The sequence below is a fragment of the Uranotaenia lowii genome, chromosome 2 (genome assembly GCF_029784155.1).
Source record: "Uranotaenia lowii strain MFRU-FL chromosome 2, ASM2978415v1, whole genome shotgun sequence".
Classification (NCBI taxonomy): Eukaryota; Metazoa; Arthropoda; class Insecta; order Diptera; family Culicidae; genus Uranotaenia; species Uranotaenia lowii.
In genome coordinates, this window is record NC_073692.1 from 427,114,362 (window position 1) to 427,142,347 (window position 27,986).

The 27,986-nt window shown below is 38.1% G+C and overlaps 1 long non-coding RNA gene across 1 annotated transcript; it reads left to right on the top strand.

Moving 5' to 3' along the window:
* The first annotated feature begins 11,463 nt into the window (after nucleotides 1–11,463).
* LOC129744776 (uncharacterized) lies at nucleotides 11,464–12,137 on the top strand. Its single transcript, XR_008736997.1, has 3 exons — nucleotides 11,464–11,606; nucleotides 11,671–11,796; nucleotides 11,866–12,137. It is a non-coding gene; the product is annotated as an uncharacterized LOC129744776 (long non-coding RNA).
* Nucleotides 12,138–27,986: the final 15,849 nt, after the last annotated feature.

Sequence of the window (27,986 nt, forward strand, 5' to 3'; positions counted from 1 at the left end):
TCAGCGGTTAATCCCAGTTCACACCAGGCTACTCTGTTCGATGCGACGAGGGTCGGTCTTGAATGGCTTGTTGTGAAAGTTCTGGAGAATTTTACTTATATTTTGATTACGTTACATTGAAATTCATGTTTTTTTTAGCAATCGGGATAGACAAATAAGCGGCTTACATCTTTAGTGACCTCAGAACGGAAATGTCTTCTTCTATAGTTGTAATGTTATCAGACTAATGGACATGTTTCTGTTCAAAATTCTCTATAAATTGGTGCAGTTTCCCTTGTTCTAGTCTCGTTTATTAGTTTCTGCAGCATCTGCGGAAAATTTCAGATATTCACTTTACACTGTCAATTACAGTAGGATACTAAGAAATATTACTTCCTTGAATAATGACTCATTCCAAGAAACCGCCCTTCATCCCCAGACTCTTAATTTTCATTACAAAAAAATTAAATCTATGAATTTATTTTTCAGCGTCACATTTAATAATAACATATATTGTTAACCTGTTGATAGAAAATGTAAGTCTAAAAATGGTTACATTATCAGATTTTTTTTTAATGTGGCGCGCTGTGAAGTCACACTTCAAACAAATACATACTCATTTATCAAGAGAAAAAACTTTTTTTTTGTCAAAAAGCAGCATTTTGAATTCTAAGTCTATAGATATAACCTTCTGTTTTGTATACAATCGAACGCAAACAGTAAACACAATTCCCTTAAAAAATTGTCTGAAAATTACGTCACGGTCACTTGGAATGGGTCTTATTCTTATGACATTTTCATAGTTACTGTTTTCATAGAAAAATCATTTTATACTACTATAACCCTTAATGTTTCAAGGTAACAATAACAACCCTTATCCGGGAAGACTAGATGCCTGTCATGAACGATGCACTTACATTGTATTTTTTCCCTTTTGTTTCATTATTTAAAACTTAGTTCCTCAGCAAAGGTTCATCATTTTTTACTTTGCCAAAATATAATTTGGGTTTCTTAAATAAATTTTATTATATGACCCATTCCAGCGTGACGTCACAACGTTTGCAAAACAATTTTTTGGTATATGGTATGTAAGTTTTACAGGTCATATCGCACATTGTTAAAAATTGTACATCATAGGGTCAAAATTTAATTCTCTACAATTTGAAACCAAAAGTATTTGTATAGAGCAAATAGTTAACAAAATATAACCAAAAGGAATCGTGACGTCACAACGCGCCTCTTTTCCCACTTTTCAATTTTTTTTACAAAGTATCGATTCATTACAACCAACAAATCACTGTTTTTGATTTTTTTAAATTTTGATGTCAATTTATTTTAGAACGATTCAGTTTCGTGACGTCACAACGCACCATTTTTTTAAAGCAGGGTTTTGCAAAGCGTTGTGACGTCACGAAATTTGATGGTTAGCTACATGAAATAAATCAAAGTATAATCTTGAAATGAATACTTGATTTACTTAAAATGCTTAAAAACTTAATAAATAATGTGATTTGGTGATGAACTCGATCCATTTATTCCCAAAAATTAAATGGAATTTAATCTCAAAGGCCCATATAAGCAGATAAGGTTTGCAACACTGCTCACATCAATTTTATTCGAAGTTTTTTATGCGATCATGTGAATATTATTTAGGAAAAAACTAAAACTAGGAAATATTTATTCGTAAAAGTGTTGAAATGTGTTTCTGATCCTTTTTAATCTTTAATTGCAAAGGAAAGCAAAAATAAATTATAAGTCTTCGATCTTGCCAAAGATAGTTAATCGACACTAGAGTGCCTAAATCAGCCATCTAATGAAAATCTTATGAGTTGCAAGCTTTCACTATGACAAATAGTTTATCTCAAGATCCCATTTCGACAATGGTTTAGTTAAAAAGGTTTTTGAGTTTCAAAAATTAACTTCTGATGGGTCAAATACAAAAAATACATGAATTATCGTTAATCGACGCTAATTTTGAACGTTCTAGCTGTTTTATGATAACTCTAATCGAAACTAATCGAAACGCGTTCCTCAGATAAAATATTGTCATAATCAAAGCTTTAAAATACTCAACTTAAAAGAAAAATTGGTTGATAAAGACCTAAATTATTGACGAAAAACGGTTTTTTTTATCATGCCGAACCAAATCTACATAATTCCATACAAACTTTAGGTATGTTGCGCAACCTCTTTCCTTAGAATAATCTGATCCAAATTTTGCATGAGACCTTGTGGTAGTACATATTTGAATTTATTAAATTTTGTAATTCAGTTTAAAGTCTCTTTTGTGAGATTTTATGTGAACACGGGGTTCGATTTGGATTTTCTAGTGACATTCTTTGAGGTGGAAATTTTAATAAAAGCAGTTTTCTATTAAAATAATTGAATTAATTTTAATAATTTATTTTCTATGAAAATCTTATGATTTTTTTAATAAAAAAGTTAATCTATTTAGTTTACCAGTTTACCAGATTTTTTGAATCTCATTACATTTATTTCATGGAACTTATTTTGTTTGAACATAATGCCAGAAAGAAAAAGAAGCTTCTAGCGGTGTTTTTCATTCTAACATAGTTATATGAAGTACTAGATTAGAAATGTTTAAAAACAACTAAGTTAATGCAAAAAAAAAATTAGTTTCTTTGAAAACTTGATAATAGAATTCGTTTATTGAAGCACATTGTTGTGTTGAACTTGTATTGAAGAAATACTATCATAGTGTTGAAGTAAAAAGTCTTGAACGTTTTCGAAAAAAAAGTGATTAAATTTCCGTGACGTCACAACGCATGCTTTACCCGGGTGCAACTCACAACCTGCTAAACCGATTTTCAATCTAAAAATTGCATTAAATTCCACTCAAAAAGTTTGAAGAGACCTCAAATTTTCGACAATATATGAAATTTCAGTAAATCATAAATTTAAAAACAGTAGAATTTTCGTGACGTCACAACGCTTAGAAACAGATACCTTTATCAACGACTCTAGAGCGTAAACTTGCAGTAACTGTTATGTATCTTATATCATGCTTAAAAGATGGCTTTTCTACCATCATTTTGCAGTAATTTGTTTTGACATAGCGAGATTTTTGACAAAGTTATGTTATGAATGGAGAATATTTGCAAAAATCAATTTAATTTCACACTAAAATTTTTAAATTTCTACGTTAACTTACTCAATTCTAAAAAAAAGGTAGCTGAATATCATTTTATGGAAAATGACACTCAAGAAATAACCTTCCTAACGCTATGTAATTTATATTTGGATAATGAAAAATAAAAATCGGTTCTCCAGTTGAGGGGTGCTTGGAATGGGTCATATGTATATACCTAAAAAGATTGATATCATGTGCATAGTATTCATTGCATCAAAGTAAAATTCTCATTCATGTTCCATAAGTGAAGAAGTGCTGAAATACGAGGTATTCAAGAACCTACATTCCATAGAATATAAACTGTTTTTTTATCTTGACTGATCATTCACAAAATAATATTTTTTTTTTCATCAATATTTATAGAAACGGATTAAAAGTCGATAAATAGAGCTATACCTTGGTACTGGTAAGATTTAAGGTTGCATATTTAAGGTAAGAGTTTCACGGTGAGGTAAGATTTCATAATATTCAATCAATTTTATTTGTTAAATAAATTATTTTTGAACGGCCACTCAGTTGCCAGCTGGGCAGGTATCTACACGTATGCGGAATACCTGTCGAAAATTCATAACACTGGAAATGTTATGAATTTTATACGGTTGCGAAACTGATTGTTCGTTCTACAAATAACACATACACATACACGTAACACTCATTACATAACAGTTCATACGAAGCCATGGTGTCGGGTATGTGGCTGTTTGCATTGTAGATTGGCCGAACAATTGATCTAAAGAATGCAAATAACCGCATACGTTGGCGAAACTGCGGTGAATCCGTGCACCCATGGTGGATTACCTACATACATACATACATGCACAGCAACCGCACGCGGGCAGCTAGTTTTTTCGTTTCTTTTCCTCCCCTCTCCTTGCTCCATACGTTGCGGGCCAATGCTATGCAATAAGTTCGGTTCTCCTCAACAACAGCTATCGGCTTGAGTCCATCAAATTCAATAACGTAAATGAGTATGTGTGCCTCGTTTACTTCATGCATCATGTAGCGACCGAACGTTGAGAGAGTTCGTTCTGAGCAGCGAACGGATAGTGTCTCTCGGAGCAGATCCTCCTCATGGGGGGAGGTTTGAATGAATGTATATGTATCGTCTCCTGTATTACTATACGAGGCCTCAAAGTGTGTATTTTGAATGCCTCTGATGAGAAAATGGTTGAGGATTTCAATCACTGATTTATAAACAATCATTACATAACAAAATTTATATTTTTTTTAAATCTTATTTTTCTTCTTCACTGTTTTAACACTGATCGCCATCCTCCTCCGACAAGATGAATTGGATGACTGGAAAATCATCACTGAAATCAATTTCTGCTTCGCCGTCTTCATGATTTCTCTTACTGTGAACACCACCAGGATAAAAATTATACTCACGTCCATGAGTTGCCTGGATGAAAAAAAAAATCAAATCGTTGGAAATTCCCAACGAATTACTAGGTTGAAATCATCATGAAAAATGGGAAACTTCCTAATTTCCAGAGAATAAAAACCTTCAAATGGCGTTTATACGCCAAAAAGATGCGGTCTGAAGAAGATACTTTAAAAACAATTAAAGCACAAACCATGCAAAATGTATCGCTCTGGCATCATCTAAATTTATGGGTAAATCGGATGTATATATCCTTCACACTCTGGAAATGACTTTGAACCTTGCTGTTCTTTTTTTTTACCGCTGCTTTATGTTTATTTAATTTTTTTTTTTTGCAATGTACAAATTTAAGCCATTGACAAATTACGGCTTCAAAAAGAAATCATTTCTAAAGAAATAAAGTTTTGCAATTTTTATGCATGTGATAATCAAATTAACAAAATCATAAACATTAAAATCCCTTTCAGGTTGCTTGAAAAAAACAAGAAATTCTTGTCTTAATCATTTGCTTTTTATGAAACTCAATTCAGCCATTGAAAAACAAAAAAAAACATAATAAAATGGCATTTTTAAAAAAAAATCAATAAAATAAAATTTCAAAAATACTAAACACAAAATAAACATTTAAAAACATACCTTAAATACAGCATCTTACACCAGTGTTACAGAATAAAATTGGTAGGTACTTTGGCGGTCCGCCAAAACAACAATCTCCTGCTGGTAAAATAAACCCATCTGAGCATCGTCAGCGTAGGTTCCAAAAATCTACAGCAGCTTCCAACTGTCAGGTTCTAAAGCAGTTATCAAAGATGGTAAGATTTTCGAAAAATTCTACTTAATTTTCCGATCCAAACGAGAAAAACACTTAGTGCACTTCAAAGACTCCGATGCACTATAGAATTCCGATGCTTCTCACACGCTAACTTTTGGCTACCCCTTAACGAATACTTTTGACCCGTTATTCAATAAGACTGGGAGAACTCCTTTTTCCGGATATAGCCCCTTTACCCTTTAAGGGGTACTTAGCTTGATAACGCTTCAGCGGATGAAAATTACCCCTTATTCCAAATGCCTGCAGATGATAACTACCCCTTATTTGAAAGGCTTTCGTATGGTGGAAATTTCAGGAGCTGCTTATGGGAAATATGATTGCTGGGAAATTCATCACAACAAGATATCATGTTTTATGTGTTTATTTATTTAAATGACAATAATATTTTAAAAACTTCAAATTATTTGAAAGTTTTAATTTAACCTGAATGTTAGTCCGCCACGAATCGAGTTCCAAATATCGGCTTACTTTAGTCGCGCTCATTCTGAACTGTGCAGCCCTGAAATAACAAGAAGAAATAATTCAGAAAGGAATCAATATAAATATTCAATGAAATACTTACAATCTTTCTCATCGCTGGCAATTTGCCGGACGAATAGCAACGTTATGCAGTGCACAACACCTTAACCTACCCCTTTGAAGCGGATTTAAGCTTTTCGAAATAAGGGGTAATATTGACCCGACAAAATGACCCGTTATTTGACAGATCGTGGAGGTTCTCAATAACGGGTCAATTTTACGCCTTTAAGGGGTAGCCAAAAGTTAGCGTGCACCAACTCACTTTCTCGAATTACACGATTCACTGAACAGTGCTGTTGTGCCGGTTGTGAATGCTCCCAGAAAAAAAATGAGTGACCGTTGAGTGTCGCTCAATTTCAGTGCTACCTGAACTGGAACCTGGAATTAAACAAAATGGCGTTGACCCGCCAACAAAAATTACCCAACAGGAAAAAAAAATGATTGAAAATTACCAAAAAAAAACAAAGGATTTCATGAAAAGGAAAAAACTTTTGAAACGCTGAAAATGTTTGAAAAACAGCTCAAAAAAAAAACTCCCCAACACAACACGATCTCCAATGCAAGATATATGTTAAAGCGCCGATAAAGCATTAACACCTCCGAGTACAGCAGAAGGAACTTACCAACGGGAAGGCAGTACTTCCGGCTTTTTTTATATGCATAAATATAGTCACTTGGTCAGATCGGATTATCACACTAAAACGCTATTGCTGCTATTTTGTTGCGGCAACAACTTAAAAGTATCAATTTGCACGCCGATTCAAAACGCGCCGGACCACAAAACGATGAAAATCTGCAACTGCATGACCACTGACGTATAATGACAATTTTCTGATGCGGCGTGCGGAGAGTCACTCAGAGAGTGTGCCCAGATGACTTTACAAACACCTAAAGAACTCACAATAGAGTCGGGAAAAATAGAAAATGCGGTCAAACAATATGAACAATAGAAGGCAAAACCAAAATGCCATCATACAACCAAAACGTGTTTCTCTCATGAAAAAAATGTATTCGGTTTACATCAAAACTTTTCAAATGAACAATTAGGATGAAAGTTGTAAAAATCGTGTTACTGTGGGCTGATAAAAATCAAGGCTAATAGAAAACTTAAGCCACTATTAGAAATTGATTTTCCGAACCCGAAATTTTCACCAAAATACTCACTCGGAAACTGCATTCAAAATAAAAAACCGAAAATGTCGACTTGCCGCTTGTGTTCCAACATCCTCGTCGCCAATTGAAGTAACCCATCGTTACTAGGTTTTACCACTTATGTTACTTCAAATGGGCTCGACACTAAATTTCGAGAGCAGTGTTTTTATTTCGCAGCTTCAAAGCTAAAAATATTCGACTTTTAGTTTACATTATTTGGTTAAGTATTAAAATCTAGCTTACATTTTAGTGCGAGAATGTCGCCTGTGCTTCGCTACTCGATCGCTTTCGAACCCGGGTCTATCCGAGCCAGAATACGAAAATCACTAACATGAAACAAATAACTGTATTAAGATTCGAATTTCACTTTCAGTTAGATAAAGTAAAAAGAACTTACGGTTAGCTATGCTCTGAATTCTATCAGGCAATTCGTCGAGTGCTGCCGAAATCGAGTAGTATCGGAACGGTATCACTGTTTCAACAATCGATAATTAGCGAAATTCTATCCTAACAATCAAGTATCAAAGACAACTTACAATTAACGAGGCACTAATTAAGCTACCTGGCAAAATATCGGTGGTTCGGAATGGTGGGATCACTGTACGAACAATAACAGTTATTTCTCTTGGGTCAAATATCATCAAAAAAGGGGCAACTTACGGTTGGAGATATTGCGAAATTGTTGCACTTCTACAAGTGATACCTCTTCTGCGGGACGTTCACGGAAATAACTAAATTTTCACGGCATACAAACAATTACTCCGAACTTGTTCAAAAAGACGCGCACAATGCGAGGGAAACGTTTACAGTATGTTTGCAAAGAAAAAGGTGGTCACACACTGGGGGAGGAAGACTGAATAAAAAAAGAAAAGAAAAATTCAAACGTCAAATTTCTCTCATCAATCTACCGACCAGTGCGAAGGTTCAAAATTTTACTTTCTTATTTAGTAATTTTTAATAAAACTTTTTTCATGCTGAAAAGCACTTGTTCTGCATAAAACAATGATTTAATTAAGTTTTGCTTTCTTCTGGTAAATTCCTGCATGATCAGGCGTATTATGTCGCTCAAATTTCGTCAAAGTTTTGAAGCTGATAAATAAAAATGGCTTGATTAATGGTTGTTCTAAAAATATAGCTAAATCTAAATTTAGCACCTAAACAACTGAGTTACATGACTCACTACACGAAACTGATCATCGTAAGTTATAATTTGAACGATTACAAATCTTTTCAACAATTGCTGGCTTTTTGCCGAACAGTAAAAAAACGATGCAGAAAACGATGCAGCAAATTTCAGTCTTCCTCCCCCAGGTCACACACGGTGCCTCTTGTTGACAACCTAACCAATGCTGCCAGTGGTGCCGACAACTTATAATTAAGGACACAAATAAAGGGGTTTCTAGTGTTTTGAATAAATAAGACGACACACGTCTGGTTAGGACGGAAGCCAGTAACAAAGAGGCAGATCTGTTTTATTCTTAATATCTGGTACAAGATTTCGCCTGCGAAGTCCTTTTGTCCCTATGTCGACAGTGTTCCCATTCTGGGATCTGACCTACTCGTCGAAACATCTACTAAGCGAACACTACATCAACCAGAACCCCCAATTCATCGACAGCTACCTCCCCATCACTCTCCTGGATTGCTCGGGCAAGATAATGGAGAGAATTGTTAAACGGCGCCGGCGTCAACAGACGACTATTTCGATGACCTTGAAATTCTCCTTGACGCCTACCTGAATCCACCACCACCACCACATTGAATGTCTTTCCCTTGACATTTCTAAGACCTTCGGATCATGTTGATCGCATTGCCATCATCAACCAACTGATCAAATGGAGCAATGGTGGTCGTTTGTTCATTTATTTATTTATCAAAAATTATTTCAGAGAACAAATCAAACTTCTTTAATTTCTCTTCAAATAAATTCAATTTATTGTATTTTAAAAAACTAAATCAAAACAGATTCCAAACATATTCAAAAAAAAATCAAAAAATTAAAACTTAACTCATTGTTGAACGTTTTACGACAGCTGCCTTACGGAGGGTTTCTTCTTCATCCATAGCTGAAAATGAGATTGGATTTTTCGTCTAATAAAAGATAGGTGCCAACAAATTGATACCCGGTTTCCAATAACACTTTACCTGTTCTGTTCGACTGTCTTATTTGGAACCCGAAGCCAAAGTTGTCAGGAATATTCTTTGCCAAACTTCCCGTGCAGATTCCGTTGAAGATCGTCCTTCCTGGGTTAAATACTTACAGCGCTGCAATGTGAATTAAAGTTGAAAAATTTAACATTACCAAAACATTCGACTAGTTTATCACGTGTAGTTGGCACAACATGTTTTCGTTCAATGGATAATCTACAAACAAGATCGCATTCGGAAACCGCTATTGTCATGGTCCACTACTGCGTGGATATGCAAAATTACTCGAATATGTAACAGATTGCAGAGTTTGTTCAAAGACCTGTAGGTACAGGTTTTGTAGTCTTAGGTTTGTCTATCATTTGATGCCAATCTTCATTGTGACAGCCAATAGGGTAACGCATCACTTACACAATTCATTCACTTTCAGTTGAAGGTCGTTAGGCTAAGAAGCTATTTGAGAGGTTATCAGGTCAGAGTCACCGGGAGGTGATCAAACCAATAGTCTACATAGACATTGGGAGATCGTGGAGCAAAGAAGCCGTCGGAAGGTCGTTGCAATGATAAGAAGATTTTCAAGAGTCACCGAAAGGTCATCGAACCGAGAACTATAGAAAGGCAGACGGGCTGGAGCCACTGGAAGATGTATAGAAACCAAAAATCAGTGGAAGGTCATCAAGTCAAGAGTCATAGAAGGTCAGCAGAACGGAAGTCATTGTAAGAGTTTGGCCTCTGGAATGTCTTTGGGTTCCATGGAAGGTCGTTGGTTAGGAGCCCCAAACGGACCAAAGACAGGATGTCTTTTTTCCAGGATTTTAAGCCCAATGCAATGGATTTATACATCCCTATGAAGACATGTCGAGCCGGAGGAAGGTTGATGTCGAAGAAGACGCCACCGGAGGCAGTTGTGGGACTACGAATTCGGTTGTTTACGGGAGAATGACATTTTGCATAATTTCATTTTTTCGTGTGATCACGTCGAGACTACTTTTTCAGACAAAGTTGCGAGTTCTTTTTTGTTACTGAGGAAGCTGGTGTTTTTATTTGTTTGCATTGTGTTGACTTTTGCATAACCGTCATAAGTAAGCGTTTACCTCGCAAAACACCCAGCAGTGATGTCAATTGAATTTGTTTTTTGTCAATGCCAAAAGACATGCCCCCATTGAACACCTAATAACTTTTTTGTACAATGAAATACGAAGTTACGGTCTTCGACAAAGCTGTTCGCGGAAAATTTCCCTAAGAGAATTTAAAAATTATAAGCAGGCTCGGTTCCACAGAAGAATTAAAAATGATGTTGATTTTTCAGTACAAAATATTCAATTTTCCCATACAAACATAAAAGAGTTCAAATTTACTCATGTAAACGTTACTTAAAAATTCTGCAAAAATGTGTTTTGAACCAAAACGAAGCTTTTAAGAGGGTTTGAGAACCCAAATCGACTCACGCTACTAGACTTAGACCAATGTAAAAAGGTCAAAGCTTCCACCGGCGGGTCGACTCGGATTGGGGAGCCAAGGCCACTTTGGGCCGCTTCACCTCCTGCATTCTCGATGTTTGCGGCAATGCCGAGAAAAATAAAAAAATGTTACAAGTTTTTCTAAATAGTTACCAACCACAGATTGTATCATAGCTCCCGGTAAACCATTGGCGGTTTACCATTTGGCGTTTTGTAACACTTTGCAGTTTCTTATTTGGCATATGGCACTTAGGGCGATTTTCTTTTCAGCGGTTTGTAACATTACGCGGTTTCCCGATTTGTGAAAAAGTCTATTTGGCGGTATGAATTGGCAACTGAGTCACCCCAGCAAACATTTATGAAGGTATAACGCAGAAACAACAGAATTATTCAAACAAATATAACAGATAAAAAGATTGTATTAAACTTACCAAAATAGCATATAGCTACAAAAGTGGAGGCGATATATCTACAATGACAAGATTCCAACGATTCGATTTTCCAAAAAAAAAATGCAAAATAAACGAAAAAAAAAATCCTCGACCGAGATTTCAACTCCAGTCCTCCGAGTTCGCAGTCCGGTATCTTACCACGATGCCAACTCATCAGTTGATTTGGTACACGCTATAGCTCTATACACGCAGAAAAAGAAGGGGGGTTGGTTTCGACAAAACGTTTTGTTGTTTAATTTTATACTATCAACGCAGATTTTTCGACAGTTTTCACAAAAAAGCTGAATTCAAATAAAAGAAAAATATTGTTATTCATACACTCAAATTTTTTATTACTTTCATTTGAAATCTGGTTGGTTTTAAAACGAAATAAAGATTGTTTTTATTACCGTGTGACTTTAAAACGTAAAGTTAAAAAAGAAAAAAAGTGCGCGGGAAAATTGTTTGTTTTTTTTTTTTTCAAATTGAAAGAGGAATGGTACTGGAGGTTTGGTCCGCATTCCTGAAGGAACCTTTTACTTTGGTTACGGTAAGATGTTTGTAATTTTAACGTAAATAAAGATTTCAATTTTTTATTACACATTCATTTTCAGAAAGATGAACGGCAGACGGGCCCTCAAATGTGGGATTATTGCATTCCCCGTCTTTGCAGAAAGTTCCTACCATTACCACAAAGGGGTTTGCGGAATTTTTTTTTCCAGAAGGCAGCAGAATTCCAGGTAAATTAAATCTAGTAGTTTTTGCTGTTCGTGAATTAAGTTAAAAAACAATTTTCTTTTCGCCCCCAGGTTTGCCATCGCCGTTAATTCTCACCGGTAGAGAAGAACAAGGCGGCTGGAAGCGTACCATTGCTGGCCGGAGTCTGATAAGGCTTAAAAAGATGCGTTGAACAGCATTGGACTAGCCAGCTCGGAGATCGCACACTAGCAATTCCACTGCGCAGAACGGTTCTCTCCTGAAGCAGGCAATACGAGTGAGCTCATCGTTTTCATGCATGTACCTAGCAGTTCCAAGAAGAATAAATGAAAAACGACGAAATAAATAAAATTACAAAGTGTTATTTTGATGTTTTTCATAAATTCTGAAAATCCCTTAAACTATTAAAATGAACTTGAAACCAAAATTTTCTGCTTTCATTTTAATTGCTTTTAAATCATCTATTTCGAACCTTGAAACTGTTGTTATTTTGAACTGGGTATTTATTCTCTTGATCCCAAAATGTATTATTCGTTTTACCCAAAAAAATATTTATTTCGATAGAAATTTTGATTCATTTTTAAAAAGGGTGTATTTCATTTCCAATCAAACGATAAGTTTAAATTAAATCGATATTTTCAGTCAAAGTTATCGAAAATATATTTGTGCATTTTCCCAACCAAAATTTTTATTATTTTCGACCGAAATCTTATTGTTTTCAAAATATATTTTTCTGCGTGTAGGTGAGATTTTCTTTTTCGAACCGGTCAAAGGAAGAAACAGGAGAGAGTGTCAAATGAAGGACCGCCCATTTATCGTAAATCAGTTCACTCAAATCGTAAATGTCGAATGGGCTTATTCTCAACTTTTTGGAGACATATTTACGAATTGATTAACACGTTCGTCGCCACGTCACCCACATATGGGTGACGGCTCTCTTAAGCAAGGTTGCCGCTCAGTTCTGCCACGCGTTGTAAATCTGAAGCTCTCTCGCTTTACTTTCATGCTCTGAGATTTTTTTTGGGCGACGAACGTGTTAAAATTCTATCCGATTCAATTTATTTTGGGCAAAGCTTGTCGTACATGAATGATAGAAAATCACTCAATACCAACGTGTTTACGATAGTTATTGAAAATGTCTTAATATTCGATTTGGATTATCATTTCTATTACGATTTCAAGTTAGTTCGTGGTTGTGGTAGTTATAGCAAGGGTTAGTAAGGAAATGAGAGCTGATTTACAGTTAAAATGATTTCGAATGTTTTAATAATAATGAAAAATAAGCAAATGTGGAAATATCTGGAATTTAAGTAAAAGGGTTTAACAAACTATTATTTACAATTCAAAATTGAAGCTTAATTTCCGTTCGTGTATTGACAAAGGGACGGTTTTAAAGTGAAGCGTGCATGCAACAACAACAACAAGGGAGAGATCATTCTATAAACGAAATTTGGCAAAGATAGTCACGTTTTAACGCGGGGTTAGAGGAAGGTCACTACAATGGCGCAGTCCAACAGCGAACCTAACCAGCCCTTAAATTGATACCAGAGCTGGCAACAATTCAAAAGGAATTCTTTAAATTATGCGAAATTTACTGTTTACGGCGTGAGTTCTCGAGAAGTTTGTGGCATCAAATAAAAGGGAAGTGTGAAATTGTAAGTACGCAGGGCACGGCCTTTTTGGAAATAATTGAACGGTAAGTTGTTTAATCTGTGGGACGACCACGACGAGATGACAAAAAAAAAAAAAGTAAAATTGAGAATGTTGATGTTTGTGTGTGCGAGTGAATTCATCGAATTTCATACTTCGAATCCATCTCCAACCAAATTATGCACTGTAAAAAAAAAACTAATATTATTTACATGAGATGCGAAACAAAAGCAAAATTTATACTCATCCGTTTAAGAAGTACATGAATCCAAATAATACCCAGGAGAATTGTTTCGAGTGGCCTTTATCGTGATTAACTCAACCGATCAAATACAGGCTTGTGAATTATCAAAATAGAATTTAGCTATTAGAAACTTACATCTATCGAAAAATAAAACAATTTAGTTCCATGTTAAAAAAATCATGAAAACCATGATTTTAATGTTCAGTCTAAACATCGCTTGCATTAAAAATATATATATGACTAAATAACACTTTTTTAAAAAAGGACTACAATGAAAGGTTGTAAAACAAGCACATAAAAATTTAAAAAAAACGCTACTTTATTAGTAAGTTTCTAAAATTTATACGCGAATTAAAAAAAAACCATTCTTTTTATCTCGGTGTACAAATGATACCAGTTACCAGAATCCATCTACTGGAGTGTTTGGTGGTTTTTTTCTGTTTACAATCAATTATGTTTTTGAAAATGAAAAGAAAGGAACGTAGAGTTATTCTTTCCCTATTTAATTACTACCTCCGTTCACATATACAGAAAATTGAAAATGGATAGAAGCTTAAAAGATATGGAAATGGATATTTGCATGTAGCGGTAAGTCTACGCACTTAATGCTAAAACCATTTAGGACGATAGTGATCAAAATTCGTCGCATCGATTCTCTTTGCAGGTTTTACGTTTTACGTTTGTGATAATGCGATTCAACGCGATGCAGGAGAAACATTTACACCAAACAATCTGATTAGTTATAGTGCGGAAGTTTTGAAAACATCGGTACTTTCCTTAATGTCGGGTTCGAGCACTACTGCCACAGTTCTATCAGGAACTGTCTGTTGAAGAAAATGATAATATTGGTATGTACCTGTTTCAACCAATTCTGGTTTAAATATTTTTATTTTTAGGTCAATTTCTCTTAATTTCAAGTTTTTCAACCTGATAAAAATAAAATTTGGTGAATATTTAGAAGTTGATTGAGAAATGATGCTCAGAATGCCCTGAGGAGGTCTTTCTTAAAAAAAAGTAAACTCTAACTAAAGCAGAGTGATACTACGAACCACTATCCGAACTTGAGAAATGTAGATTAATGTATGTGATTATTATTTAAACCGACTAAGTAACAAACTTATAATCGGTCGATCGGTAATCACGCCACTAATACCGTATTTGTTTTCTCCCCTCGGTCAGTGTTCCACCGTACCCGACAAAAACAAACACAAATCGTCGCCAGTGTATTGCTACCCCACTCACTCACACGCTCTCTCGCAACACTGGCAAAATTATCGGTGGGCCACCGTCCGTAAGCAGAACTCCGACAGGTCAAAACCAGTGCAACACCGTCCGAATAAACAAACAGTTTGACAGCACCTAGTGGTGCACCAGTGCAACACTAGTGCAACACTCGGCATAAACAAATACGGTATAAGGTTGCCGAATACTAGGGGTAGCAACAAATGGTTTGTTTCTTAAAATAAACTGAAGGGGAATAGGAGCAAATATCTCTTGTGTGAACAAAGCAATTTGATTTGATAGGACGTCACAGGCACAGCAAGCAAAACGATCTACCTAACAGGTGCGTCTTAAAAAAAAAAAAAAATTAGATTAAAATATTTTTATCGATAACTCTGTTATCAAACTTCTTAAATGCGGTACTTATAAGTGATGTTGAACCTAATCAGCAAGGAATAAGAGAATCACTTTTGCAAACATGCCTCTTGGAATTTTTTTTTTTTTTGTAAATTATTTATTTGAAACGGCTCATACCTTTAGGCTTTAAGGAGCCAAACTCATTTTGTTTGATTACAATTGTGTACTTAGATCTAGTTCACTTTTTTTTTTTTGAAGAAAAAGAAAGATAGAAAGGGAAATATGAAAATAAAGAGAATTATAGTCGAAGATCGATAGCTTTTAGGAAAAGGTATATCTTGAACATATAGTCCAAGTCCATCATACCTAATACATCCCTCACTGGAACGTCGGGTGGTTTTCCTCGGGCCCGAAGGGAATCTATAAAGTTCGCTCTGGCGAATAGGTGGTCCTCACACGACCAAACAATATGCTCGATGTCATGGTAACCTAGACCACATCCGCATAAATTGCTGCCAGCAATATTTAAACGATAGAGTACCGCATTCATGGAATAATGATTGGACATGAGACGGGAAAATATACGAATAAAATCCCGAGTCAGGTTCAATCTATTAAACCAGGGTTTAAGGCTTACCTTTGGGATAATCGAGTGGAACCACCGACCCAACTCATCCTCGTCCCATCTACGCTGCCAGTTGACAAGAGAGTTTCTTCGAGCCAAGAAGTAAAATTCGTTGAATACGATTTCACGCTGGTAAATGTTGCCTTCCATCGCACCCACTTTTGCAAGGGAATCTGCCCTCTCATTGCCTGCTATTGAGCAATGTGAGGGGACCCAGATAAAGGTGATAGAAAAGCAACGTCTTGATAAAGTGGTCAATATATCTCGTATCATTTCGAGGAAGTACGGCGTGAATTTTCCTGGTTTTATAGAGCGGATTGCTTCAACAGAGCTGAGACTATCAGTTATAATATAGTAGTGTTCAATAGGTCGTGTGGCGATACTATTCAAAGCCCAGTGAATAGCTGCTAACTCTGCAACATATACAGAGCATGGTGACTGGAGACTGTGAGATGCGCTGGATATTTCGTTGAACACTCCAAATCCTGTTGTTTCCTCTATAAGTGATCCATCGGTAAAGTACATTTTATCAGCATCGACGTGTCTATATTTAGCTTCGAAAATTCTTGGAATCAGAAGAGGACGATGCGGATCCGGGATTCCACGAATTTCCTGCTGCATAGACAAATCAAACTGGACAGAAGAATGATCGTAGTCTGGGTTACAAACACGAGTTGGAGAATACGAAGAAGGGTTTACCTGCATTGACATGAGGATATGGTATATAGACATAAATCTGGTTTGAACATTTTGCTCAAGTAACCTTTCGAAATTTACAATCACCAATGGGTTCATGACCTCACACCTGATGAGGAACCGAAGTGATAGTAAATTGAATCGATCTTTCAAAGGGAGTATTCCTGCCAAAACTTCAAGACTCATGTTGTGTGTTGAGGGCATACAGCCCAAAGCGATACGGAGACAACGGTATTGGATACGCTCTAGTTTGATGAGGTGAGTTTTGGCAGCTGACTGGAAACAGAAGCTACCATATTCCATAACGGATAGAATAGTTGTTCGATACAATTTGATAAGATCTTCTGGATGGGCTCCCCACCAGGTGCCAGTAATTGATCGGAGAAAATTGATTCTTTGTTGGCATTTTCCTTTCAGATACTCAATGTGGGCTCTCCAGGTACACTTGGAATCAAACCAAACCCCAAGATACTTGAAACTCCTCGATTGAGTGATCGTTCTGCCTAGGAGTTGAAGCTTAGGTTGAGCAGGTCTACGTTTCTTAGAGAAAACAACCATTTCCGTTTTCTGAGGGGAAAACTCAATCCCAAGCCCCAAAGCCCAGGAAGACAATCTGTCTAAAGTATCTTGTAAAGGCCTGTGCAGATGAGACTCAGTAGATCCTGTGACAGACACTACTCCGTCATCTGCAAGTTGTCTTAGAGTGCAGCCTTCAGAGAGACAGCTGTCGATGTCACTCACATAAAAGTTGTACAAAAGTGGACTCAAACATGAACCCTGTGGGAGGCCCATGTAAGATGTTCTTCTAACTGCAAAATCTCCGTGAGCAAAGTTCAAATGTTTCTCACAAAGTAAGCTGTATAAGATGTTGTTCAATAGAGGAGGCAGACCCCGGGAGTGCAACTTGTCTGACAAAACCTCTATTGAGACTGCATCAAAAGCTCCCTTTATGTCTAGAAACACTGAAGCCATTTGCTCACGTTTTGCGTACGCCATTTGTATCTCTGAAGACAGCAAAGCGAGGCAATCGTTTGTCCCTTTGCCCCTTCGAAACCCAAATTGAGTATCTGAAAGGAGACCATTTGTTTCTACCCATTTGTCCAAACGAAACAATATCATTTTCTCCATCAATTTGCGTATACAAGACAACATCGCTATTGGACGGTAAGAGTTGGGATCAGACGCTGGTTTTCCGGGCTTTTGGATAGCAATGACTCTCACTTGTCTCCAATCTTGGGGAACAATGTTATGCTCCAAGAATTGGTTAAATAAATTTAACAAGCGAAATTTTGCAGCATCCGGAAGGTTTTTCAACAAGTTAAATTTGATTTCATCAATTCCCGGAGCTGAATTGTTGCAAGAGAGGAGGGCAAGTGAGAATTCGACCATCGAAAAGCTTGAGTCTAGACCACTATCAGACCTATCAGGAGGCACGTTCCGGATTATTTTTTGCACAGGTGTAGAATCTGGACAGACTTTCCGTGCGAATTTAAATATCCACCTATGTGAATATTCCTCACTTTCATTTGTAGATGATCGATTACGCATGCTTCGTGCCACTTTCCACAAAGTACTTAAGGATGTTTCACGCGATAACCCACTAACAAAATTCCTCCAATACGCCTTTTTCTTCCCCTTGGTTAACTTTTTAAACTGATTTTCAAGGGAAACGTAAGCTTCAAAATGGACAAGAGTTCCATGTTTTCGAAATTCTTTAAATGCTGTTGATTTGTCCTTATAAAGCTTAGAACACTGAGGGTCCCACCATGGATTAGGAGGCCTTCGATGAATAGATGATTCTGGGATGGGTTTTGTTTGAGCGTCAACTGCACTATCGTGTATCAGACAAGAAAGAAAGTGGTACTCCTCCAAAGGAGGTAAAACGTGCATAGAGTCGATGGCGGTTTTAATTGTGTCCGAGTACTTTTTCCAGTCGATGTGTCTTGTAAGGTCATATGTCATATTTATTGTGTTCGAAGAGCTGACCCCATTGGTGATAGTAATTTCGATAGGTAAGTGATCACTACCATTCGGATCATGGACTACCTTCCACTGGCAATCAAATGATAGTGAATTTGAGCAGAGTGAGAGGTCAATTGCACTTTGTCTTGCAGGAGGTTTAGGTACCCGTGTTTTTTCACCCGTGTTCAATACTGTTAAATTGAAACTGTCGCAAATGTCATAGATAAGAGTAGAACGACTATCGTCAATTTGTTCTCCCCAGACAGTTCCATGTGAATTGAAGTCACCCAGGATCAACCTTGGCTCAGGGAGCACTGAGCACAGGTCCTCTAGGTGATTTCGATCCACTGCAACTCTCTGAGGCCAGTACAAACTGACAACACATAAGTCCTTACCTCTTATTGTTGTATGACATGCAACAGCTTCAATTCCGCCTGATAAAGGAAGGTGAATTCTATAAAAAGAGTGGCACTTATTGATCCCCAAAAGCACCCCTCCATAAGAATCGTCACGATCCAGACGGATAATATTAAAATTGTGGAATGAGATGTTAGATTGAGAAGATAGCCAAGTTTCGGACAATGCAAAGATATCACAGTTTGTTTTATGAAGTAAATAATTCAATGAATCCAATTTTGGAATAAGACTACGACAATTCCACTGTAGTACAGTGATATCTCCGACCTCTCGGCGTAAATTAGCCATCGAGAGATACAAACACTGAAAGGAGGGGCCAAGTTTGCATCAATTGCTTTAAAAATGTCTTTAATACAGGAAGCATTGCAAATACAATGTCTTTCACGGGTTCTGATACATTAAAACACGAAAAAAATCCGTTCAAAATGTCAGTCAACTTAAAGAGCCCAGACTGAGTCGTTGATTCTGGCATCACGTTTGGGGTTTGGGTTTGCGAAGCTCCCGCAGCTGTTGGTTTATTCTGCAGTGGTGCATTTCCGCGGAAACCTGGAGGAACTTGTTTTTCCTTTTCAGCAGCAGACGACTTTTTCTCGTTTCTATTTGAAGAGACAACCGTAGCTATTTTAGCTGGTATTTTCGGAGAAGGCGCCTTCGTTCGCTTCCGAGAGCCTCCTGCAACGAAGACTGGCTGAACTTCATCAGCCGTATCTGTGTCTTCATTGTCAACTGACAGCACAGAAAAAATGTTACTGGTCTGAGGTTGGACCGGTGGAGAGGCGCTCTTTAATATGGCGGCATAAGAACGCTTGGAGCGTTCTTTTAAAGAGCGCCTCTGTTTATCCCAGCTTGCCTGAAATGCCTCGCAGGAGGAGATATCATGGGGTGAGCCCCCGCAATAGACGCATTTTTGCTCAACTGCTGAGCATGCTCCTTCCCCATGATTCTCCCCACAATGCAAGCATCGCTTCTTGTTGCAGCAATGCGAAGCAGTATGCCCCAACTTGATGCAATTCTTGCATTGCATTGGGCGAGGCACATAAAGGCGTACTGGAAGCCTTAAAATTCCGTCAATCAAGACGTAATGAGGGAGGGCTGTTCCTGCAAATGTAACCCGAATCGAGGCTGAAGGCGAATACTTGGTAACGCCATCAACGACGGAGGCAGTCATGAGTTGGCGACAATCCAAGATTCCGACCGAAGTCGAATCAAGGCTCTTGAACTTACCTACGCCGTGAGACTTAACGTACTCAGCCTCCAAACTCGATTCGGTGATCACACCCTCGATCTCTACGTCTCGAGATGGAATATAGAGCTGATACTCTAAATTAAAAAAATTACTGGCAAGAATTCCGTTTGCGGCCTTCCGGTCGGCCACAACAACGCGCAATTTGTTCGGACGTACTTTGGAAACACTGGTAACGGAGGGCCACCTAGCCAGATCTTTCGTGATCTGCACTAAATTTAATGGTTTTCCGTTAGTTTTGGGCCGGATGAAAACCACCCCCGGCCCAGAAGAGGATGAATTATCAGGATAAACTCGGAGTCGGGTTGTTTTTCCCGCGGCTGCAGATGGAGTAGCAATATCAACTGGCGGAGAAGGATGAGCATTCGAAGAACCAGCTACAGCTGAATCCTCCAGATGCTCCTCATCCTCATAGATGATTTGCTCACCATCCACCTCTGGCGGGTCCGACCCCCCGCCTTCGCTCATATTTCATGAAAATAAAAGCGAAGCTCAATTTGATCGAAATATATAATAGAGAAAAAATAGAATTAGAAATAGAGAAAAGTAAGAAAAGTATAACAAACTTGATTTTTGTTTTGATTGGCTCCTTCAGTGGTGATCCCAACCACGTGGTCCTTCTTCGAAGATGGCTGCCACGTCAAGTCTCGGCTCGAGCAAGAACGACCAGATTGATGATGATGATGAGTCAAACAATGGCGGCGGCCCTCGTGGTGACCAGTTGAGGGCAGTCAGCTAGCCAGAAAAAAACCTTTTTTTTTGTCGACCAACACTATAATAGCACCACTTTGGCGAGCTGGGGTCTGCCTTTGGCAGAAAAACGTATAGCGTGGTACAAAACACCGTATTAAACGCCCGAACGGAACGAAACACCCGGATATATTGGACGAAATCTCGAAACGCGACTGTTCACTATGAGCGATACGAGACGAATGATCTCTTGGAATTTTGATCATCATGAATGAAGGTGACCACGTCGTCAATGTGTATGATGAAATTGTATTAAATTGAAATTACAATTATAATAACTGATCTCTCTTCGATTATTGAATGAATCTTTTGCAATGTACATTACATTACATCAAGGTAAAATAACTTTAACGACCCTTTTCTTACTTACACAAAGTTGAAAGGAATACACTCGGTACAACTAGCTGTGCATTGAATGTCAGACAGATTTTCAGATCGTTTATCTGTTTAACAATAAAACTTCGAGAGTCTTTTTCACGGGCAACGGATTAAACCAAAGTAGGGCGTTTCGATGAAGTCTGATTAAAAAAAAAAATAAGAAAAGAAGGAAGTCAAAGGTTCACTAAAAGTACGTTTCAGTCACTTATTAGAGAGGTTGAGGTTATGTTGGTCAAATGACTATTATCTAATTAAGGGTTTGGTTGATCACGGATTGGATGACGGTTTATCACTTGACAGTTAATTAGGGAAACCAAGATGACGTGAAAATTTGCATGTCCAACATGCATGAATAGAATAATAATTAAAATAAAACTCGTTTCGAAAAATTTAACTAGAATGAGTTATTTTTTGAGATGCTACGATGAATAATGTGGAATAAAGGAAGCAATAAATTCATTCGAAAAGTCATGAATCGAGTAATGATTTAGTTATGAAATGCAATGATGGAAAATGTTGAATATAGAGTGGAATGATGAAATGCGTTGAATAAATAAGCAATCAAAAGACAACTTGCGAGAGGTCAAGTTCAGATCGATTCATGCGAGAGGTCATGAATCGGATTATGACTGATAATCAAATGATATGCAATGATGAATAACAATCAAAAGACAACTTGCGAGAGGTCAAGTTCAGTTCGATTCATGCGAGAGGTCATGAATCGGATTATGATTGAATTATGAAATGATATGCAATGATAGATAACAATCAAAAGACAACTTGCGAGAGGTCAAGTTCTGTTCGATTCATGCGAGAGGTCATGAATCGGATTATGATTGAGTTATGATATGATATGCAATGATAAATAGCAATCAAAAGACAACTTGTGACAGGTCAAGTGATGGGTTATGGATTATATAATAAAATGCAAAGATGAAAAATGTCGAATAAAGAATTGAATGATAAGAAAGAGTCGAATAAAAAGCTGAATGGCAAAATGCATAGAATAAAGAAAGCTAAAAAAAAAAATTTTTTTTGAGTCACTGATCAAATTGAGTTAGAAAATAAAATTAAAGAAAAAAAAAGTTTAATAAAGAGTTGAATGATAAGAAAGGCGTTGAATTTAAGGTTGAATGTTTGTAGTGAAAATCAATAAAGAATGCAAAAAAAAACAACTTGCGAGAGGTTCAGTTCAGTTCGATTGATGCGTGATGAATCGGATCATGATTGAGTTATGAAATGAAATACAATAATGAAAAACGTTAAATAAAGAGTGAAATGATGAAAAGCGTCGAACAAAGAGTTGAATGGTACATAACGTTGATCAAAGAAATCAATCAAAAGAAAATATGCGAGGGGTCATGTTCATTTCAATTCATGCTAGAAATCATGAATCTAATAAACACAACAATCGATCGCTACTTAAAAAAAAAACCTTAAAATAACGGCAAATTATAAATGATTGAAAAAATAACAACTTTTAAGAGCACTGCTGATTTAAATATAGGCGATAATAAACATTTCCTGGAAATAAAAAAAAAAAACAATAGCTTTTTCATTGAAAAGGTGAAAGATAAAATCGTTTGAGCTTATTTTACTCTTCCTGCCGGTTAAATACTTCTACGATCCTTTTTCATTATATTTCGTCACTATAGTAAGAAGAATCAACAAAAAGTTTTGATTAGAGTACAGGAGAAGGCGAATGTGGTAGTTATAGCAAGGGTTAGTAAGGAAATGAGAGCTGATTTACAGTTAAAATGATTTCGAATGTTTTAATAATAATGAAAAATAAGCAAATGTGGAAATATCTGGAATTTAAGTAAAAGGGTTTAACAAACTATTATTTACAATTCAAAATTGAAGCTTAATTTCCGTTCGTGTATTGACAAAGGGACGGTTTTAAAGTGAAGCGTGCATGCAACAACAACAACAAGGGAGAGATCATTCTATAAACGAAATTTGGCAAAGATAGTCACGTTTTAACGCGGGGTTAGAGGAAGGTCACTACAGTGGTCTGTTTCAAATGTTCAAAAGTCCGTCCTAGAAACATGGATCAGAATTACAAGGATATCCTTACGAGGATATCCTTACGAGAATCGTCCCTAGCTTTGGGTAAACCAAGAAACATGGGGCCTTTCTAGATCTAGAACCTCTAGAATCTAGAAACCTAGAAAAACGGAGCCGTCTCAGAAATAAAGATCAGAGCGAAGAGACTGCCTCTTCACGCTGCGCGTTCGAACGAGAGTGATATATGTTCCTTACTCTTCGCGTTGCGGGGCTAGGGGATCGTTCCTAGCTTTGGGTAAACCTAGAAACATCTTTCAGTAAACCTACAAAAACGGTTCCGTCTTAGAAACATAGTTTTTTTTTTTTTGGGATTTTAAACCAATTGGTTCATTCAACACCACCCCTTAGAAATATACACAGTAAACGAAAATTACCGAGTTCGGTAATTTTTTTACCGAAATCCTAACATGTGTAAATCGTTAAACTGTTCGGTAATTTTTTCGGTAAAAAATAAACGAACATCGGTAAATGAAGAGTCGATTTACCGATGTTCGTTTATTTTTTACCGGAAAAATTACCGAACAGTTTAACGATTTACACATGTTAGGATTTCGGTAAAAAAATTACCGAACTCGGTAATTTTCATTTACTGTGTAGATCAGAGAAAATCAGAGCTGCCTCCTTACGCTGTGCATTCGAACTAGAGTGAGGGTTCGCGTTTCGAAACCAAACAAATCCTTTGAACACAATATCTGCTCAGTATAAAGGGTGTCCACGATGAAATTGCCACACACAAAATTAATTCGCAAAATTCGAGTTTTCATCCGATTGCCATCAAATTTTCAGGGATTGAAAAAAAACTATTATACTTCATTTTACCATTTTACTCGAATTTAGGTACCATCCATACGCAAATGCCCGAGCCTTGGCCCCCCGGCCATAAGATTCTGCACAACCTGTGAATCAACCGTTTTTTGCATGTTAACCCGCATACTTTCTTCAGTTTCTCGACTGTCTTCACTACCTTAGGTCGTTTAAGAAGGTGCTGCTTCATAATCGCCCAGTACTTCTCTCTAGGGTTGAACTTTTTCGGCACAAAATTGACCTTATTGTCCGCATACCACTTCAGTACGTCCACTCATTCGCCATTCAATCTCGAACCGCCATTGAGATAGGACGCTTTTGAACAAGTGCTAAGTTTTCGCTGCTGAAAATTTTCATCGCCGCGTTTTTTCTAACCTTCGCTATCACGGACATCTCATCTTAAGGATTTTACGTAGTGGAAATTAAAAGTGCTCAGTGATCAGTGTTTCGTTGTTATGGGGGAAAATCCCCCTCCATGGGGCCCTGCCCCGCAGCCAAGCAGCTCAAACCGGAGAAGACTACCTGAATGGATGGACCCAAGAGGCGAACACGGAGAAATACAATTCCTCCTGCTGAAACCTTCCTCCACTGCCAAATTGCCCGCCTATCCTTTCATCATTTCCAAGACTGTGGAACTGGCTGTCGGTCAAATCGCTGGTGGCCATCCCTACGACAAAGGACAATCTTACCTGTTAAAAGTAAGATCTCCGAAACAAGTGGAAAAATTACTCACCATAAACGAGCTGATTGATTCCACTCCAGTTACCATCTCTTTGCATCCAACCCTCAACACATGTAAGTGTGTCGTAACATGTAAAGAGGTAGCTGGTGCATCGAACCAACAACTAGCAAGTGATCTAGCCAGTCAAGGGGTCACAAATGTTTACAGGTTTCTTAGAAAAGTGGACGGCAAGGAGGTTCCCACGGACACACTAGTCTTGACAATTCAAGGCACCACAGTCCCAGCTCGCATCCGATTTGGTTTCCTACAAACCCCAACACGCCAATACTACCCTCGCCCCATGATGTGTATGCAGTGTGGTAATTTCGGGCACACGAAAAAGCACTGCAAAAACGATGTGACCTGTCTTATCTGTGGAGAAAACAAATTGCACACGGATTGTCAGCTTCCTCCAAATTGTTTGAACTGCCAAAATCCCCATCCCACCACCAGCCGGGCCTGCCCTGCTTTCAAGGACGAACTTGAAATCATCAAGATCAGAACAGACCGCGGCATCTCTCACAGCGACGCTGTTAAGGAGTACAGAACCCACCAAAATCAGACCAGTTCCATTCAACAACGACTGAATCAGATCCGGATCAACCCCAGCTGCTCCACCGATGACAAAGACCGTGAAATTGCCGAACTACGCAGACAGGTGGCATTCCTCACCGCACAAATAGCTACCTTTTCTCAGCTGGTGAAGAATAAAGAGCAAATCAACGAATCTCAGGACAACTCCGAAAGTGACACCAGTATGGAAAGCAACAACTCTGCCATCAGCAAGGCTTCCAACACCAAGCGTTTCTGGAGGACTTCATCGGACGATTCCCCTACCGGAACAGAAAATAAACAACTGGATGACAACAAAATGCCGAACCGTCCCAAAAAGAAATGTCAACGCAGACCAGACCATACTACACTTCCAACTAAAAACTTGACTGCGAACACCAACCAACAAAAATCCCATCCAACCCCACCGGTAAACCCATCTTATTTTCTGAAGACTGGTAAGTCAAACCAACCATAGATTCCATATTTAAAAATCTTTCCAATTATTTCCACTCTCTGAACACTTCTATCTACCACTTTTCCTTCTATAATCATGGCCCAAAACAGTCGCAATAGCCCCACCCGAAAAACCATAACCAACTTCGCATTACAGTGGAATATATTTGGTCTCCGAACCCGGCTACCCGAACTACAACTCCTTGTCTCAAAATTCTCCCCTATAATTCTCGCCCTTCAAGAAACCCTCTCCCCACATTCAACAACTAAGACAAATATAATAAACGGATATCACTTTTTGGCACATAAAAATCCCTCGAACCCCTACAGCCGAGGCGTAGGCATTGGAATAAAAAACGGAACCCCATACTCCTCAGTAAACATTAACTCCCTACTCAACGTCATCTGTATACGGCTGTATACGGATGCCCCCATCAAAATCTCCGTAGTATCTCTTTATGCATCGCCATCACTGTCTTATGAAGACTACACTAAAAACTTTGAAGACCTTATTCCCCAAATACCGCCCCCTTTTATCCTACTCGGTGATTTCAACGCCCACTCTACGGAATGGGGTAGTAAAACCGTTGACCGAAAGGGTGAGTTTATTGAGGACTTAGCCCAAACACAATGTCTTACCATTTTGAATGATGGCTCCCCTACACGCTTATGCCCTCGCACGGGCAACACATCAGCCATTGACCTAAGCATGGTCTCATGGACTCTTGGTCCTAAATTCGGTTGGAAAGCCCTAGAAGACAATGGTGGAAGCGATCACTTTCCCCTCCTAATCAACCTACAACACCCCTCCCCAATAGCCGCAACAAGACCTCGTTGGCGATATGATGAAGCCAAATGGGAAGATTACCAAACACATATCGACAACTTAATCTCCATGCATGAATCCATTTCTCTCGAGCAATTCAATAACATTCTGTTGGACGCGGGTACACAATTCATTCCCCGCACTAGTGGGATACCAGGGAAAACAGCGGTTCCATGGTGGGGACCTGAAGTCCGAGAAGCTCTGAAAAAACGTAGGAAGGCCTTGCGACTCCTGAGACGAATTCCAAATGACCATCCCAATAAACAAAATGCTCTGATAGCCTTCAAAAAAGCCAGGGCAGCAGCAAGGTCCGCCGTCCGCTCCGCAAAAAACGAATGCTGGCTAAAGTTCACTGAAGAAATAAATCCCAACACCCCATCCAAAATCCTTTGGAGTAAAATCAAAATCCTCAATGGAGAGCCCCGGAAAAATCAATTTCACCTGCTCCTTAACCACAACTATACCAACGACCCACCTCTCCTTGCTGAAGCTTTCTGCCAGCACTTTTCTTCCACCAGCAATATCCAACCAAATCTAACCCTATCCGAAGAAGCCCCACTCCCTATTCAAAATCTTCCTCTTAACTCCTCCTACAATTCCGACTTCACCCTAGAAGAACTTAACACTGCCCTACGTAAAGTCAAAGGACTCTCTTCCGGACCCGATGACATTGGATATCCGTTCTTAAAAAACTTGCCCCTATCTGGTAAAATAAAGTTTTTAAATATAATTAACCACATATGGAATGAAGGATCCATACCCGATATCTGGAAGCGCGGCCTAATAGTACCCATCCCCAAACCTCAAAAAGATCCAAGCAATATCGATAGCTATCGCCCCATTACCTTGATAGACTGTGCTGGTAAGATTATGGAAAGGCTGGTCAATCACCGCCTCAATACTGTTCTTGACCAAAATCACCTCTTAGACGACCGCCAATACGCCTTTCGTCCCGGCCGATCAACTGACGACTATCTTTGTCTCCTAGAATGCATTCTGGATGATGCCTTAAGTCGTAGCCAACATATCGATCTTTTATCCTTGGACCTATCCAAAGCGTTTGATCGGGTCGATCATACTACCATACTTACAGCCCTAAGAGAATGGGGACTCGCCGGTAGACTATACCAATACATAAAAAGCTTCCTATCAAACCGCACTATCCAGGTCCTTATCAATAACTGTCTTTCCAACCCAAAGCCAATATTCACAGGGGTACCACAAGGATCAGTAATCTCTCCCAC